This window comes from Triturus cristatus, chromosome 11 (genome assembly GCF_964204655.1).
Source record: "Triturus cristatus chromosome 11, aTriCri1.1, whole genome shotgun sequence".
Taxonomy (NCBI): Eukaryota; Metazoa; Chordata; class Amphibia; order Caudata; family Salamandridae; genus Triturus; species Triturus cristatus.
Window position 1 is genome coordinate 976995499 of NC_140594.1, and position 19545 is coordinate 977015043.

Sequence of the window (19545 nt, forward strand, 5' to 3'; positions counted from 1 at the left end):
AACACTGTCACTATCCTATGAACAGGGAGGATTTGCCACCCCGAACTTCAAACTTTACTATTTATGCGCCCAAGCACACTATGCACACTACTGGTACCATCCGGTGAAATACTTGCCACACCTGGCCATGGAAGAAGGGGACACCCACCCTATACCTCTATCCCACATTCTGCCCCACAAGTGTAAGGAGGTCCCTCGCACAGAAATCAACCCAATACAAGTCACCGCAGAGGCATGGGGTAGGTTGGGTCACATGGCAGGTAAGATGCAACTGTACGCACCAGTCATGCCATTTGCTAACCACCTTGCACTGTCAGTGACACAAGACACGGGCAGCATCACCATGCTACACAATGCAGTCATCAGCACTCTAGGTGATCTATATGCAGAGGGACAGTTTGAAGAGGCCTCCGACCTGCACTACATCAGCAACCAAACATTACTGTTCCGATTTACCTACCACAGACTAAGGACAGCCATCAAAGCCCTCTACCCAAGCTTCCCTGCGGAGCCTCCAACCCTGGCCCCGCTACAAATGGTAATCGCTGACCCTACCAGCAAAAGATTAGTGGGCAAACTATATCAGGCGATGCAAACAGGACTATCGCAAACCAAACACCAGGGTATTAGAACGGTGGAACCAGCTACTAGACACACCCCTAACCCAGGGCGACTGGAAATTCTGTGGTAAACTCACTGAAATGTTGACTCTAAACCGTAATTTGCGTATTATCCACTTTAAATATCTACGCCAAGCCTACCACACACCCCTGAAACTTTACCGACAGGGCCTAAGGGAGGATTCTGCTTGCCACAGATGGGGGGTACAGGATGCAGATTTTGTCCACTTAGCGTGGTACTGTGTGAAAGTCAGGGAATACTGGAAACAAGTGGGGTCATTTTTACGCTAGGTCTCAAAATGTGTGTTAGAGTGTTCTGCACAGCTGTGTCTCCTGGGTCTCCTGCACAAGACACCACTGGCCAAGAGGAAATTGTTGGCTATAGCATTGTTAATGGCGAAGCGCAGAGTGTCCATGCACTGGGACAGTAAACTCCACCAAACCACTCAGAAATGGATATCAGACCTGGTGTATTGCAGAAACACTTATGAGGAAGAACTCCCTACCAGGTCTCGCCCGAAAGACTTTTGGGCACCCCTCACTGCGTACCTACTGGAACATCAGGACATTCTTCCCACAACGCCTAGTATGCCAACTGCTAACTCCGATTAAGCACTCACTGTGGTTATTTGTGATAAGCTCTACTGTGATTGTTGTACAGAACTGCAATATAATAGACCGCATAACACTGCATGACTCAGTTAATTGTATTACTGAAAACTAAATATATAATATTTTTTTTTTAAAGATACCCAGTAAAGAGAATTGTTACCATTTATAATTGTTTGTATCTATATACATGCCAGTATGTAGTATGGAAAGCAAAATTTCATTGATTCACACAAAGTATCAAGAATATGCGTGCGCGTGGAGTAGCAGGTAGAACTTCATAAAGAAACAAGAAGCTGTTATTGGCTAAGGAGACACTGAATAGTGATGTGGTCTCTTACAAAAATAGATAGAAGAATTTATGGTGTAGCGGGTACACGTGTTTAGAATATTAGAATTTATCCCTGTGTCCTTATTACCTCAATTGGATCACTCCCGTCATGCTAGACACAATGTTATAAGGTTGCTGTTTACTTGTTCCAACCATTTGGGCCTTTTGAAAGTGTCCTGCGTCCCATGACTGCAAATGGCTCTGCGGTTGGGGTTTGCGTATTGCTTCCAGATAGTAACAGAATGGGGGCTTAGGAGGGAACAGGATGGCCCATCCTGGCAGGAAGGGGAGAGGCTGTACTTGGCCCCACTTACTCTTCAAATGGCTTTGCACACACAAAGGAACCTGGTACCAGGTCTGCCCTGCCTTTTTTCACCTCCAGTTTGGAGCATTCACAGGGGAAGGCGAAGACCTTTCCAGACCCAGATGTGGGGGTAGGACAGGCAGCACCTCCACACACAAAAAGTATGGCACCGGCAATAAATATTGGCCCTGTAGAACCACTCTGCACAACACTTCTAGACCAATGGAAGTTACAGAGGAAAGATGCCCTGCTGTCAGAGGACTATCCAGCTGCTTGAAGGACTACATTGCTGTCTGACAAGGAAGATTGGACTTGCTTGCCTTTATCTCAGGCTACCCAGAGTTACTCCAAGGAGCAGTTGACTGACCTCCTGTGTGAGCCACGGGGATCCAACAAGCTTCAGATGGCTCGCTGCAACTGTGAAGCTGACTTGCGGCAACTGGGCCTACTTGGATCTGCAACGGTAAATGCCTGAGCACTGCTGGCCTCTGGAGTGAGTCCCTGATCCCCAAGGGGTGCCTTCCCAGTGCCTAATCTGTTGGCTGTCATCAGAGTGTACTCCTCTCAAAAGAAAAGGTGAAAATCCTGAAGTTTCTCACTACAGTGAACAAGCCCGTCCCCACCAAGACTCTGCCATCCATGCTGACCACCGAGACGCTCCAGTCAGACCTGCTCTTTGCATTAATATGGGCCCCCAGCAATGAATGGCATCATGTGACCCATGCTTCCAGCTACAGCAATGACAGCCTGTGATAAACGCTGCCCCCTAACAGCTCTTTGTATTATAGTAATGACCATTTATGATACCAACCTGCTCCTCGCACTACAGCGATGGCTGACCGCGATGCTCAGCCTCCTCCTCTCAGCCTCCTCAACAGCAAATGGAACTCTGTCTTCACTCCAGCCTTTGAATGTAACTTTTCAGCAGAACAAGCCTGGTACCTGTAACTAACCCTCACGTCAATGTGGTAGGCCTCAACTTATGACTTTCTCCCGGTACTGCATGACCAGATGACCGCAAGTGGCGCTTCGTGCTTTTAGGCGCTATTTTTACTTGCAACCTTTAAAACTGAATATCTACAGTTCTACTGATTAGATTTTTGTCGTTCTGATATCAGTATATTATTAAAATGTATTCAGTTTTTTTTAATTAGTGTGGAATTTCTCATCATTCTGGTATCATTTACTCCACTTTTCTAAACTATTGTGGGATTTCCTTTTTGATTCATTTTCACTTTATTGCTATTTATGTGCTACATATACACTTTACTCATTGCCTTTTGTGCAAAACTATGAGAAGGTTAAGCACAAGTTAAATTGGTGACCTTTTTTTTTCAACCTGACAAGGATTGTGGTTGTTGCCTCCATCCCCCTCAATCAGTAACCCAATATCTTACAGTTGATCCTTGAATTCTGTCATCATACCATTGAGTTGTGTTCTCTCACCACACTCTCCTCCTCTCCTTTGACACAGAGCACTCCCGTTCCTCCGGACATTTGTACAATGTCTGATACTGTCAATCATGTTATGTTATGTTATGTTAACCAAATTTATATCGCGCACAGCTGCCCCAGCAAAGGGGCGTCCCGGCGCTTCTAAACAAGGGAACGACACATAAGCAGCCAGTGGACGGGCCGTGATAGTGCTAGGCATCCAAAGAAAACAGGAAGGTCTTGACGGCCTTCCTGCATCCTATTGCCTGTTGTAATCACCAGGGCTCTGATGGTTCTTTTCCCATCACAGGTCCACAGTGTGCCTCTTTCATCTTCCATTGCTGACACACTCATCCTTGGCCCATTTTTCCCTCTCTTGGAGAGCTCATTGCTGTGTCTCTGCTAAGGTTTGGGCACCCCTTCCCTTTACTACACTGCCCTGGTTGGGCTCCTTAGACACAGATGTCATTTCACCAACCTTCAATCTGGTCAGTACGTGTCTTTGAACATATAAAAGGGGTCTGTGGACACTGGAGATCTGCGGCCATAGTCTTCCAGACCTAGCCTTGCCTCTCTGAAGTACCATTTCTTCTATGGCTCATGAGCAGAACATAATACAATAACATACACAAAGCAACACAGCAACAGATTTAAAATATAACAGGGCATAACAGAAGACTAGTAAAACACAACACAACAGCCACATTCCATGTCAACAACATCACTTTGCAATAATGCAGTGCAAGATCTACATCACCACCACAACACAATTTCACTCAATAATTATCCACAAGCATTCTGTGACATATTACCACCTGCAGATAATTTTCATAATAAGGTGTAAAAAAAGATATTTGCACCTTACCAACAAGGATATGAAATAGCACCAGTCAAAGATGTTTTGTTTCCACACACCAGATATTGTCAATCGAGATAATTGATAGTTCTTTTATGAATTTGTGATGATAGAATATCAAGTTGAGGCCATATATCAACCATTAATAATGTTATGGTGTCCTTTGGAATTAGTCTTAAGTAGGTTACATCAGAGAAACACAGCTTCCAAGGTTGTATGAGGTGACCACTTCCTATTTGAGTACCGCTTTGAAAAATGAAGATTCTGCTGGGTTAAAACCATCATAACTCATTAGCTATAACAAACAACTGTCACCACATTTATGGCTGAAAAATAGGCTTAGGTCTGAGGTAAACTAGATTAATATTAGGACAGGCATGTAAAATAATGATGACTGGACTACCTGACTTTGTTAAAACAATCAGGAACAGTCATGTCAGGTAGATCATAGTGCAGGTTATCATTTTTATAGTCTGGCTTGACAGCACAGCTGTCCCCAGACAATTATGTGAGCATCATTAGAAAGGGGCTTTAGCTCTACCCACGTGTTGGAAGCCAAGAGTACAGGTTTTGATTGTGCAGACGTGATCATTTTGTTTATTTATCTTTCTGCCTAAGCTTACATTTTCAGGGGCAAACACATGACATTGGAATGCTATTAAAGTCTCTTCTATAAGTAGATAATTGATGTTGTTTTTCTCTGGCAGTAGCACAGATAAGAGGAGGGCAGTAATTAACCTAGGTAGATTTTTAGGTTTGGCTGACAGTGCAACTGTCACCTGACCTTTTAACCTACACCAATGTTATTCTACAGTTCTTTGCTTCCACACAAATACATATCTATTCCCATGATATTTATATGATCCTTAAAGCCAGAACTATTGGCATTGCCAATTGCTGTTTATTCACTTTAGCAGTACATATTTCGGTCTCCTGGAGTATGCATGTACTGATGTACTGATGCCCACACCTAGCTAGCAGCAGCTACTAAGGAACAAGCACCTTTTCAATAAGCACTATTAAATATAAAAACAAATATTCCAAATCAAGGCCATCTGCCAACAAACATAAATAATTCACAGGTTACCATTCCCGAAATAGATAAGATGCAACATCTATTAATGAAACTCCATGACAAACTGTTGTACATTCAAAGTTTCGCTCTAGACCAAACTTATTATTTAAAGGAAGCTTGAGTTTCTGCCAAAGAAAAGTATGCTTAAGATGTTAACCATTTTTTTCTGAATTTTGATAATCATTATGTACTTCTACAGCCTGTGGCACAATAATATGCTAGAAGGGAAATAAAATTACCCTTGGAAACCTGGTCTATTCAGCTGCCAATCAAAATGTTGTGGAAGGAGGACCTACCTTGCATTGAATATTGGATTCTGACAGGTGAATTGAGCTTGGTTATTTATGAAAAATTATGCTTTTTGATGTGTTCAGTTGCTTATGTTTCTGTGGCCTTTGTACTGTTTGTTAAAATGTAAGTTTTAAACACACAATATTCACATAAGTTTGGTCTTATGAATGCTGTACAGAAAGTTCATAGAGAAATAAGACTTTCAGTAAACATAAGTGATTACCATGGGAATTTGTTCTAAAGCATTTGCACCCACTACAGTATCATGCTGAGATACCCATCATATATTTTTTGATGGTACTCTAGAACAACTGCACTAGTGTACAGGGCAAGGTCTGTATGGGCCCTCCTGGCCTTACTAGGACACAGTAGATCAGAAGTAGGGGTGGGAGATTTTTCTGTGCTGAATGTGCTACCAGCCCTAAATCACAAGATGATGTGTCTATTTTAATTAATTGGCAGAACTCTGTGGAATCTTGCGGAGTTTTTATGTAACTCACCGGAATTTCGTAGAGCAAAAATTCTGCGAGTTCCACCCACCCCTACTCAGAAGGGAGTGCAGTTTCTGAAAGTATACTCTCTGCGTTATTGTTGTCACTTCGTTTTTTTTTTAAGGTCTCAATAGAGACAATTTCAGCAGTCTACGAGAGGTCATACGATACAAAAGGATAAACACAACAGAAATAGAGGAGCTTTACCTCCCCCTCTTTGCTGAACTGACTCTTTACTCCAGATTACCACCTAATTGGCTGCCATTTGTGTTATTCCATCCGAGTAATAGTGTCACATTTGCACTGCATGAAATTGAAAGTGTCCATTCACATGTATTAATTTATTGATGTTTAGTTTTGTTGGAGTCTCTTTCACTTTTTGGATAACGGAGAGTTTGGTGATTATGTAAACCAAGAAAGTAGCAATGCTAAATCAGCCTTTAGTTCGAGTTGTTGTGAAAAATCGAGCATTATCTATAGCACTGATTGATTAAACAAGCCTGTCATGAGAGCCCTTCGACCTCTGGTAGCAATTTACTCCTTTAAGAGGGCCCCTGCAGGGTGTATTAAAATGATGGTGACACATGACATGTACTGCTTCACACTTTCTTTCATTTTCCAGGCACAGTTTTAGTTATGAAGTCAGGCATTATGTCTTACTTAACATGCATTCAGCGGATATATTGGTAATTCTGCATGTGCAAGCTCAGAGAGGCAAATGTCTGCAGTTTACCACAAACTTATATGGATCCCTTGGCATCTAACTGAGGAGAATGTGCGACCAACTTGGGTAGCCACCATCATGTCCCCATCTTTTCAAAACAGTCTCTCCTTTATGACCAATTTCTTCCAGCATGCAAGTGTTTCAACTGGGTCTGCACACCCACTGTTAATTGGTTGGTTGTGTAATGGTAGCCGTTCCTAAATTATGAGGTCCCCACAGAGCTACCCCTTCTGCTCATCCCTGTCTTCCCAGTCCAAAATGTTTTGATGGCAGAGTGGCTAAAATGGGCCCTGCATGTAATTGTGCAGGTGTAGAGAGGTGACATGCTTGGCTATCCCTGGCCTTGAGTTGTTTCAGCTGGTCCTCAGGAACATAATTTAGAGTGACTAGAGTAGAAGTCTCACATTTTGGTAATTGCTTGGAAATGGCATGTAGAGAGATAGAGTTCTTGTGAGGTTGTGGAACCATTGAGGATGATAGGAAAAAGTGTTCAGGGTTCGACTGATTAGAACATTTTGAGTAGGCAGTGTGTTGTTTAAGTGTGAATGGGGAGATGCCAGAATTAAAGGTCTTCATTGGATTTGTGACAGGTGAGGGTCTTTGCCATATCTTCGTTCTAATTTAATGGATGATGAAGTGGGAGTATTAGTGACTTGCATGTGTACCCACTATAGTGGAGTGGCACCAAATGGCACTATCTTCCAAAGAGTTGGGCGTGGGTAAGACCTCCAGTCAGTAACTTGATAAGAATCTATATGTCACGGCCTGACTCTGCAGGGCTCAGTAATGAAGTTGCACTGCAGAGGGAATGAAGGCTTGGGGTGAGTCGTGGGAAGCATGTCTGTCCTCTTCTGGATGAGATCCACTTTCTGATCTGCTGATGAGTAATTTGGTTGATCCTCTTTGCTTGAGTCAGCACTGCTTGGATATGACCTTTTGACCATGTGATCACTGAATTTCACATTTGCAAGTGCTTAACATTTTGATCAAATAATCAAGTTGTGGGAGAATGGATCACTTGTCCTGTCTAATCAGGGTCTTTAGTGTTGGAAAACTTTGTAGAAAACCCTCATATGAGTACACAGGTCGGGGGCGGTGTATCTTGATTCTCCGCCTTTGTGTACTGTCACAGCATCATCATTGGGTTTCTTTCGTATATATGCTGTCCTCCGCCTGGAGGTAGACCAACTGATTTGTCAGTAGTGTCCAGATATCAAAAGAAAGAGGGACGTGCAAGTGCTCATAAGTGGTGAACTTAAAATTCCCTATTGCACTCGAAAACAGTAAAAACTTTAATAGAGATACGGGTGAAGTGGGAAATTAAAACAAAAAGTGTGATGCGTATATAGACAAAGTTACTAGTCTATTGCATCAGTGGGTCAGGTCAACATGCTTCAGCCTTCTCACTCATTCTTGAGGCTTTCGTCAGGACCAGGATGTAAAAGGGGCTCGTTCTGCCGCCTAATATAAGTGATCGAGTCGTCACTTTTTACCTTAGTGTTTTTCGTAGATCTGTTGTATCTTTACATATGCCGTGTTGTTGATCTCTGATGTCCTGAGGGAGCCACAACACGGCATATGTAAAGATACAACAGATCTACGAAAAACACTAAGGTAAAAAGTGACGACTCGATCACTTATATTAGGCGGCAGAACGAGCCCCTTTTACATCCTGGTCCTGACGAAAGCCTCAAGAATGAGTGAGAAGGCTGAAACATGTTGACCTGACTCACTAATGCAATAGACTGGTAACTTTGTCTATATACGCATCACACTTTTTGTTTTAATTTCCCACTTCACCCGTATTTCTATTAAAGTTTTTACTGTTTTCGAGTGCAGTAGGGAATTTTAAGTTCACCACTTATGAGCACTTGCACATCCCTCTTTCTTTTGATATCTGGACACTACTGACAAATCAGTTGGTCTACCTCCAGGCGGAGGACAGCATATATACGAAAGAAACCCAATGATGATGCTGTGACAGTACACAAAGGCGGAGAATCAAGATACACCGCCCCGACCTGTGTACTCATATGAGGGTTTTCTACAAAGTTTTCCAACACTAAAGACCCTGATTTGACAGGACAAGTGACCCATTCTCCCACAACTTGATTATTTGTACTAACCATTGGAAGTCGGATGGATCACTGCTTCTCATTCCCTCCCTGTTGATTTCTACACACTAACATTTTGATCAACCTGCCATCCCAATGCTACCGCTATTGCTTTAATAATTAGCATGAACATAGTCCCTTGTTATATAGTTACGAGTAGGGACATGACAAGGGTGCGGAATAGCACGTAGGTTCAAAATATTAATATTTACAATCACTGTAGGGAATCAAATGTTTCTGCTTGATCATCTAAATTTTTCCATACTTTTAGACCCTACTTCTGCTCATAATTAGTACTCGATGCATTGAAACACTGCTATTCAGTGCTAGAGTTCATGCTTCTGCACCGGGCCTAAAATGGTTCAGTTAAATATGTTTTCACCCAACTTGTCTCTTTAACATTCCTGTAAGTCTGTGGTGGTTGGTGCAGAAAAAGCACTAGTGGCATATAAATTAACTTCTATATATAGTCTAGCGTTTGTATTTTAATGCAGTTTTATGGAAAATAGATTGTGGCTTCCAAGAGCACAACTGTGACCTGACTGGGCTGCACTGCGGGACGTATAGGAAGGAAATGTGCCTTTGAGATGTAGGAAGAACTTTTTTATGTATATTAATATGTTAGCCCTTAAATATGTCTTTTAATCCTACTGGGCAAGGTGCCTAATTCATAAAAAGTAGCATACTACATATTTGAAATAGTGTATCTTCACACTGAGAGAATGCCCATCATCCCTTTTTACCATATAGATTTTTGTTATTTTGTCTAGGAACAGGTCTAGATATAATTAACATTTTTAATTATTTCTTTGCTTTGGAAAATGCTAGCATAATGAATCAAAGTGTTATTCTCTCTTTTTTCAAAATCTGATTCAACAGTGAAATCATATTATTGGTAAGCTTAGTGAAAAAGTATGTACTTTGTGCTGTGTGAGTCAGATCTTACATTTATCTCACCTCAAGAGCCAATAAATATTCTTGGCTGGAATTGATGCCCTTGCTCTCCAGATGACAATAGACTGGACTCTTGGCTCAGGAAGGCAATGATGTTGTCAACAACTGCCATTTTATGATGGACTCATCATGGAGGGGGAGCAGGAGCCGTTTGCAGAAACAGAGGCAACCTAGTGCCTCTTTTGACTTAGAATTCCAAATGGAGCCAACTGCATCTGCCCCCATTTATTCCAATGGGCTTAGAAACCTTGCAGGTCCCAACCCATCAGAGTGGAGGCTACCCCATCTAAATATAGGAATATAGGAAGATATTCTGCTAGTTAAGGAAATTGTCTTGTATTTTTTGAATTTTTACAGCAAGGCAAACATGGAGTGCTGCAAAAAGACGTTGGCATAGGGAAAGAATGTAGGCATGTCTCGGGGGGTATTTCTCCAGTCTCTCACCACCACCTCCACAGAACATCCCTGAACCTATACTTTACCATATAGAGAGTCCACAGACGGGGAGGACATATACGTATGGTGTAGGATGGGGACTTTTTTTATTTAACATAAAAAAAGTTACATATTAATGTAAATTAATGTTCAGTATTTACTTTAAATGTAAAACAAAAGTAAAAATGCTACATCACTATTACTTTTATTCTGAATGCCAGGGCAAAGCCTGCACCCGTCAGTGACAGCAGGAGGCTGGGCAGGGCCATCCCCTTTGCTGTGGCTCCTGACTCTTGTTGCCGGCTTAGCACCAGTTTGGTGCTGCACCCTATTGAAAGGTTGTTTGTTTTGTCTTAGCCCTGATATCACTATGCTGCCTCTTTATCTCTGATTTTAATTGCCACTGCCTGCAATGCAGTGAAAAGAAGGAATCATCCACTGTGTAGCAGTGAGGCTGTGAGTAAGAGAGGGGGTGAACACTTCCAGGAACATTTTTTGGAGTCATTTAGGTTTTCTATAAATTAATATAATTGTGAACTATTGGTCTTGGCTCTGTGCACCTCACATTCTTTTCTTTTTTTGCCTGTTGTATTTCTTCAGTAATGGGCAAAAAGAAAGTTCAAGCCCAGGGCACTTTCCTTTCCAAGGAAATGTCCACATGTGCTACCTGCTCCGATTCAATGAATAGGATAGAGATCCTACTCACGGAATGCCAAGAAATTGCTCATGCAGTGGCCTCTTCCCCTTCTCTATTTCCCAATCCTGAAAACTCTGACACCTCTCTTTTAGTTCCATTAGAGCTTTCCCCCGTTCCTCCCCTTACCAAGGAGGCCTCCAAACAAACTCCTCCGATGTTCAAAAAACCCCGAAAGAGTAATAGGAAAGGTATAGGAATATAAAAAGGATGAGAGGGGCCCCTTGTTCTAGGCAAGGGAATAGGGTACTATCAATAAGTAAAAAATATATATTTTCCCTTGTTCGTCACACACTCAATATGGAGGATATACCCACAAGCTCAGAATAAATTGTAATACTTTCATTATTTGGCCGCAAAGGAATTCATTAAAATCCCTTGTTCCCTTTCAAACAATCAACCCTTAACCCACCATTAACACACAATCTCTCAAGAGGAAAAATAGAGAAGAAACCACAATGGGTCAGATGAAAATAGGAGCCCAAAAGAACTATACAGGATTTAATTACACAATTGTATTACACATCATTCTGACAAATGCAATTAAAAAACATGAAATTTCATAAACTTTACACAGATAAAAAATCTTTCCACAAAAAAGCTGTGTCACAGCACAGATCTAAAATCACATTACCAAATTAGAAAAAAGAGAATAAATCAAAAAGAAGAGAGGCAAATAATAGACAGCACAATTTGTCATTCAAATGGACATATTTGTGTACCAATTGTTACTACTGCAACCGAGTACAATATATTTAAGTATCTACATGTCCAGTAGCTTTACGAATTATGTTGTTATTTAGCGTCGACCCGTTTCGATGGTTTTAACTAATTATTGCCCATCTTTATCAAGACAAAAATTGCTTTGACTTCTCTCTGTTGTTCGGTATGTTATTTCCCAACAAGGCGATCCTTCTATCCAACTCCACAATGTTGCGTCTGAGTCCTAATCACTCAAATTCATAGAACTTAGTATGGACTCAGATCGTCCCACTGGTCAAACTGCAAAGAAACTGCTTCTTGAGAAGAAATCTCTAATGTAGGCCTATAATACAGCTTGATGATTAACACTCCTTTTTAAGACCCGGCGTATGAGAAAAAGCGTGCCGGAAAACGTCAGATGAATCTCCACTCCTGGTTGTAACCAAATCAGGACAACTTAAAAAATTGTAATGAAAACCTGGGTACTGTTTCTTTTAGCCTGTACTCCAAGTTTCTCTGTAGAGTATCTTGTCAGTCGACGTAGTGATGCCATGGTAATTCCACACGTGATCCCCTTCTGTGAAAATAGTGAAAGTATTACAATTTATTCTGAGCTTGTGGGTGTTTTCTCCATATTGAGTGTGTGACAAACAAGGAATAAGATACATTTTTTACTTGTTGATAGGATGTAGGAATCCAGGACCTGATCCTCCAGTGGTCTGTAATGAGCAGCACTTGGACATTCTTGTAGAAGCACAGGTAGTCCAAGTTGAATGCCACAACAAATATGCAGCGCTCTCAGGTGGTTAATGGGGTAAAGGGGAGAGTAGACATTGGATTAAATTATACAAGTAATGAAGGCCCCCTTCCTACTGCAAAGTTTAAAGGATGCTATTGAGTCCCTTTCGGGATTAGGTTGCATCTCTAAGAAAGGTAGTTGCTGACTTGGAAGGGAGGGTGAGCAATGGAATAGCCACATCCTTAGGGATGCAAACAAAAGCACTTGTTGCTGATCATGAGGGCCCTCCTCTCACACACCTTGGCTCAGTAAGGATACATGACTGTGGTGCAGCTGTTGCCACTACCCAGCAGCCTACCCGTGTTTGCACCCAGCACTACAGCTGCGTACATACCAACTACTCAGGAGCCCACACTGGCTATAATGGTTGTAATGGTTATAGTAGCAAACCAATTGCATACCGAGGCTTACTGCAGGGTAGGGGAATGGGAAGAGAGCCAGATAGAAGAGAAGTGGTACTCAGTGAGGGGTGCTCCCCTATGCCTAGCCTTGACAGAATATTTGCAAGAGGAGTAGTTAAGTATGGCTTTTATACTAGAACTTGTGCCCAGAGGGAAGAAGTGATAATCTATATTTTGGAGGTCCCAAAACTCCCCAGTGACAGATGAGAGGACCCTGATTAACTTAAGAATAAGGCTCCCTGTTTTCCGTTTTTACTGATTTTTACAGATAAATACAGACAGTAAACCATTTATTTTCTTGTCTGTATTTATTTTTAAATGTGGATAAAAACGGAAATTGGGTGGTTTCTGAGTGATTCTAAATACACTTTGCCATGACTGCCAGGCCAATATATGTGTGGATTGATAGATAAGGGAGATAAAAAAGAAAGGTCTTTTAATAAAGAGGCTTAAACAGCAGTAGGTATGAAGAAGGCTGATACTAAAATGTGCATATTTTCACATAAGTGCATGATTTGTCTTCCAGGGGTGTTAATATCACTGACACCTGGCCGGCATTCAAGCCTGAGTGCATAATTATTGATTGAATCAATGTGGAAATATACCAGTTTCAGCTTTATTTTTCTCACAAAACCCATAATAAATATGAATAAATCCAGATAAAGTTGCCCAAAAATAAATATGGATAAATACAGACGGAAATGCCGCAAAAATAAATACCATAAAACCGGGAGCCCTACTTAAGAATAAGGTAACCCATTGGTTTAGGGAAACAAGACACTGTTACTCTATCATAAGGGAAGTCATTAAGCAAGTTAAAATGATACACCTACCAGGGATGCCAAACAATCTAGTGAAGCTCAGCTTTTTTGATACAATCATAGTAGATGGCCTGATAACGATTGATTCCTGCACCATCCCTCTTGCTAATACCTCTATTACTATCAAATATAGAAAGCCTTGGACATGGGTCCCGGGTCAAATGGTTTTGTCCAGAAGAGAGGGAATTAGTGAAATTGGCCGTAGAGGGGAGCCAGGGATGACTACAGGAAGTATTGATGCCCCAACAGGGTAACAAATTGACCCCTAGCTCTATTTGGGCTGAACATCTATTAAGTTACTTCTCCTCATCTGGTTCTTCTGCCAATCCCCAGGTTGCTCAGGCCCCAACCACTGAAAGCCTAGAAGGGAGGGAGACAGTGAATTTAACCATAAGGAGGAAAGGGGTGTAATCCTGGAATATAGGCTTGACTCTATCTCCATCGCTGTACTCCAGGAGCAGTTAAGAATCCTGGTATGGAATGTTGCGGGGATTGCCAGAATGCTAGTGGAACCAGAATGGGGGAATTTTGTGAAATCCCATGATGTGATCATGTTCCAGGAAACCTGGAGTTTGTATACCCCCCATAGATGTGGGTACTCTTATGGCATTAATGCAATAAGGAAAAAGAAGGGTAGATCTTCAGGAGGTCTAGTGATTTGGGTGAAAACTGCACTTCAGTCCAAAATTAAACCAGTCCCTGTTGATTCCCAGGACATCTTTGCAATTGATCTTGATCAACACACAGCCTTAAACATGAGAATTTTTAATGTATATAATAGAGTGGGCCTGGGTTCAGAGGAAACAAATACTATATGTGTTTTAGATCATGTCCTGACTGAACACACTGGAAATGCCACTCTATTGGTAGCTGAGGACTTTAACTGAACATTCAAAACTCTTGCCCTTCCCTCTTTAGACTTGACTGGGGTGTGGGATAGTTACTGGCAACTCCCGCTGCTAGACCTCCCAATGGTTATATGGTCCAAGAGAGGAGACCAGGTGTTAGTCTTTACATTGCAGCACGATTTGAGGGCCACAAATGGTAGGACAAAATCCGATTTGAATAATGAAATGACCTTCAATAGACCAGGCTATGTCAGAAGAACTGATTACTGTTTGACTGATCTTAGCCTATGGCCCATTGTATCAGATATGATAGTGGTTAAAAGATCTGATAGTGACCACAATGCCCTGACCTTTCCTTAATAAATCTGGGAGAGAGCTAACCTGATACTAGGGGCTGGACTGATTTGGGTAAGCTATCCATAACCAATAACCTTAGAACAATTAGATGGGATTGGTTGGAGAAAATCTGGGGGCCTTGGAAGTTGTTAAATCCAAAGTGTTTGAATAGGATGCAGTGCTGTCTAAACTCCCCAAAGCAGAAATAATTGAGAAGTTGAGTAACCAGCATGAGATACTCCATATGAAGATCAGGGAAGTACTGGGCCAATTGAAAAAAGGGAAGGATAGCCATATACAAAAGGAGGGGAAAGGCGGGCCCCTGTAGCAGACTGGTATAACCAGGAATGTAGAAAAGCGAAGGGGGAGCTATTACATGCAGTAAAATTCAAGAGCCAACCTGATATGGTGGCATGTAGAGGTAGATACAGACAGGCATTAGACTATGCTAAGAATTAATGAGAATTTTCCCTTTGGTCCTTTCTGCATAGTGCATTGCTTGCCAAAGATAATAAGTGTTTTAGGAGGAAAGCAGCCCACTGTCTGAATGGACCTGAGTCTGCCCTGGAGTTTACATTCCAGCTGGAAGGGTGGGTATCCCACTTCGGGGGTTTATATGCTCTAGGAAAAATGGAAGAAGAAGAGTTTGTAGGAATGAGAGAGAATATTCGATCTGACATGGTTTCCTCGAGAGAAACATCTCTCAAGGAAACCCAATCATCCTGGCCCTGATCGAATCCCCAAGGACCTATATAGAGAAGATTTAGAAGTATGGGCCCCATATATTGTTACGTTTACCAATGCTATTCTTTCAGGTATGGAACTACCTATTTCCTAGAACTCAGCTGAGATCATACATACCTATAAAAAGAAGATAGGGCAAACCTGGCCAGCTATAGAACTATTATTCTAATTGACTTTTTGCAGAAAATTTTCTGTAAGCAGCTATTGGCCCGTATACAGGATTGAATCCTAGAGAATAATATCCTGTCTGATTTTCAGGTAGGTTTTCATGCCAATATTAGTACCCTGGACCAGGTCTTCAACTTTCTCTGCATTTATTGGAAAGACATTGTCATCAAAGGGGGGAAGCTATATGTATCCTTTGTAGATCTGCACATGGCCTTTGACTGTGGCCCTTCAAGCTAAACTCTGGAAGGTGGTGGCAGAGCTGGGACTCCCTCAAAATCTGCTAGATGAGTGAGACAGGGATGCGTTTAAGCACCCACCCTGTTCTCACTATTTATTATTGAGGTAGTAGGCTTCCTCGACAGGGATGAGTGTGATGCCCCAAATGTCGGGGGAGAAGAGTGCCCGCAATTCTCTTTGCTGACAAAATGTTATTAATATCAAAGTCCCCACAAGGGCTCCAACAGCTTCTAACAATTTAATTTTTTTTTGTGATGAGCGTGGTCTGGAACTTAATGAGGCAAAAACGAAGTACATGATATTCGCTTAGGGTGCTTTGAAGCCCTCTAAGAGACGCATGTATGTAGGGGACCGTACTATAGTACTAGTCTCAGTCTTTGACTATTTGGCGATTCATCTAATTCCATATCAATGCTGGGTACCCCATATAGATAAAATACAGTTGTCCCTAATCCAGCAGACTGCCCACATAAAAGAAATCCATAGAAACACGGTGTCCAGGAAAGTGGCTCCAGCATTAGAAATATATTACTTCAAAGTCTTAGGAGCAGTTTTATATGGAGCAGAATTGTGAGGTAGTGGGAACCCTGATTACCTTACTGTCACTGAACATTGCTTTACAAGATCCCTTTTCAATTTACCAGTTAGCACTCCCCTGCCCCAATCGTCATTAACCTGACCCATAGGAAACTTGCTCATAAGCTGAGATATAAGCACTTAATGTATTGGCATCATCTATGACAATTGAGGAGCTCGCCTCCTATTGAGTGGCAATCAAGAATCTTCTGACAGAGCCTAAGATAATTAAAATCACCTGGTTTAGTACCCTGAGAGAGCTGTTGAGGAAATTGGGGCGGGAGGCCTATTGTTCAAGAACGGAGGAGCTGTGTTCGATTCAGAAGAATAGGGTAAAACCATCTTTTGGGAGTCTACCCTGGTGAACTATGTGACAAATTCTGTGGATTACCTGACTCAGGAGTTTATGAATTTTAAACCCCTCCCGCTCTTTGAGGAAACAATTGAGGAAATTGTTCCATCCCTTGCACCAAAACTATTCCTTCAATTCAGATACAAGACCATTCCCAATAAATTGTTTTGTGGTAAGTGGCAAACTAACGTATCCTCGGATGATAAATGTCCAGCCTGTAAAGGAAGCGCTGAATCCCTAGTCCATTTGGTATTTTTTTCCCCACATTATAAGAACCTGAGGGCCAAGTGGATAATCACTTTGTGTAGTCTTATCGGTCCTGGCCACTATCTCGACGTGCTGAGAATTCTTTCTACAGACACCCACAGAGTAATAGTCTTCGGTCCGGTCTAGCAAAATCTTTGTTAGCTCTATGGATTAAATGCTCAAACTGTATTGTATAATAATTTTTTATTGCACTTTTAATTGTATATACAAAAGAGATGTATTTTTATATGGCTCTTATCCTTTTATGATATTTTCAACTGTTATCTTTTATTATTTTTTTATCTTTACATAAAAATCCAGGTGTATGTAACTTACACTCAAAAGTATATGGTTGTGATGTAATTTTTAAGATCTTTGTGATCGAAATGAATTTATGATGAAGATGATATTTAAAAAAAATCATATTATTTTACATTTAAAATGGGGTTTTATATATTTTAAAATGAAATAGTAAAGGTATATATATATATATATAGTATCTACTGGTGATCGCCAGTAGATAGTTATAGTTAGGACCTAGTTTCCATAGGAAAAGCGTTTTTTTCTTTTCCCAATAACTTTGGTACCGGATGACGAATTTTCGCAAAAGTTTCAAAACTCATGGGGCGCTCCGGTCAGCTCCTGTCTTAAAAGTTTCGGGGTGATTCAGCAAGCGGGGGCCGAGGAAAAAGGGGGGTCCCGAAACGTGTTTTCTCCATGTTATTTTCCATAGGAAACTTTAGACACGGCTACAGCTTGAACTGCTGAACGGAATTACACCAAATTTGGCAAAAAGGTAGCCCTTGTTTCAGAAAGAGACCTTTTTTGTTAAATGGTGTAAATCTGTTCAGTAGTTCCTGAGAAATAAAAAAAAGAGGTCGGAAAATCAATTTCCCATAGGAAACTTTAGACACGGCTACAGCTCGAACTGCTTAACGGAATTACACCAATTTTGGCAAAAAGGTTGCCCTTGGTTCAGAAAGAGCCCCTTTTTTAAAATGGTGTAAATCCATTCAGTAGTTCCTGAGAAATTCAAAAAATAGAGGTGAAAAAATCAATTTCCCATAGGAAACTTTAGACACGGTTACAGCTGAAACTGCTGAACGGAATTACACCAAATTTGGCAAAAAGGTAAGTCTTGGTTCAGAAAGAGCCCTTTTTTAAAAAAGTTGTAAATCCATTTAGTAGTTGCTGAGAAAATCCAAAAATAAAAGTTTCGATATCTATGGCCGCAGTGGATCCACGCACCCTCCCGACCACGAGCTTTATGCTATTTGGCTGTCAACACTCACCAAACCAGGAAGTGTTGGCAGCCATCTTGTGCCTCGGTAACTGAGGCACAAGAAAACAGAAAAACTAATGCGCAAAACAAGAAAAGGGGACAGGGTAGAAACACCCTGACCCCCTAGGCCTGCTAGGGGGTCCCATAAGGACCCCCAGCTCCAAAAAAGCATTTAAAAAAAATATAAATCGGCGAGATGCACGGAGGATCCGCGGATCCGGCCGCAAAAATAAAAAAAACGGGCTCCCGCTCTTTGTTATTAATTAGCCCCCGGGTGGGCCAAGTCCCGGGGGCATGCCAAAAAATAATTGCAGGTGCCCAGGGGGACCCCCGCAGCCCCGGGGACCACCACCCCCGGGGCTTTCTATAAATATTTGTGGGGGCACTCAGCCCCCCCAGTAGTCCCGGGGACTGCCACCCCCAGAGCTTCTTTTTTTAAAGTATAGGGTAAAAAAAATACCTGTGTGGGGGGGCTTGAGCCCCCTCACACGCCCCGGGGACCGCCACCTCCCCGGGGCACTAATATGTAAATTTGGGGGTCCGCTCTGTGGCGCTTACTGGAGGTACCTGGTGGGCTAGTTGGCCCCCAGGGGCCCTCAGGATGGAAGGGGAATTAATTTCCCAACTTCAAACACGCCAACAGGCGTGTTTGCACACGTCACCTCAGGCCCCGCCCCTCCCTTCACCACTGTGCAAACGCGCCCTGTGGCGGGTTTTAAGAGGTAGTTTTAATCCCCCTGCCCTATTATGTACTAGGGCCTTACAGAGGAGGGCATGCTAATCACAGGGGTACCGCAACACATAGTGTTCCCTAGTGTATGTAGGTGTTTTCACTGTATTCTAAGTGTCTTTTAGCATAGCACTGGCTCTAGGCCTGGTTAGTCAGATGACATCACTGATTACATCATCCAGTTACTGTGTGTTTCTGTAAAGTTTAAATATGTTTAATATGTATAGGGATTGGCATATTAAAGAATGAGTGGGTGTATAAGTGTCTGAATGGATGATTTAGTAGGTGCGTTACTGATTCTATAAGTGAGTGATTAAAGTTATCTTACTGAATGCATGGGTTAGTGAGCAAACTGTGTGAATGTCTGTATC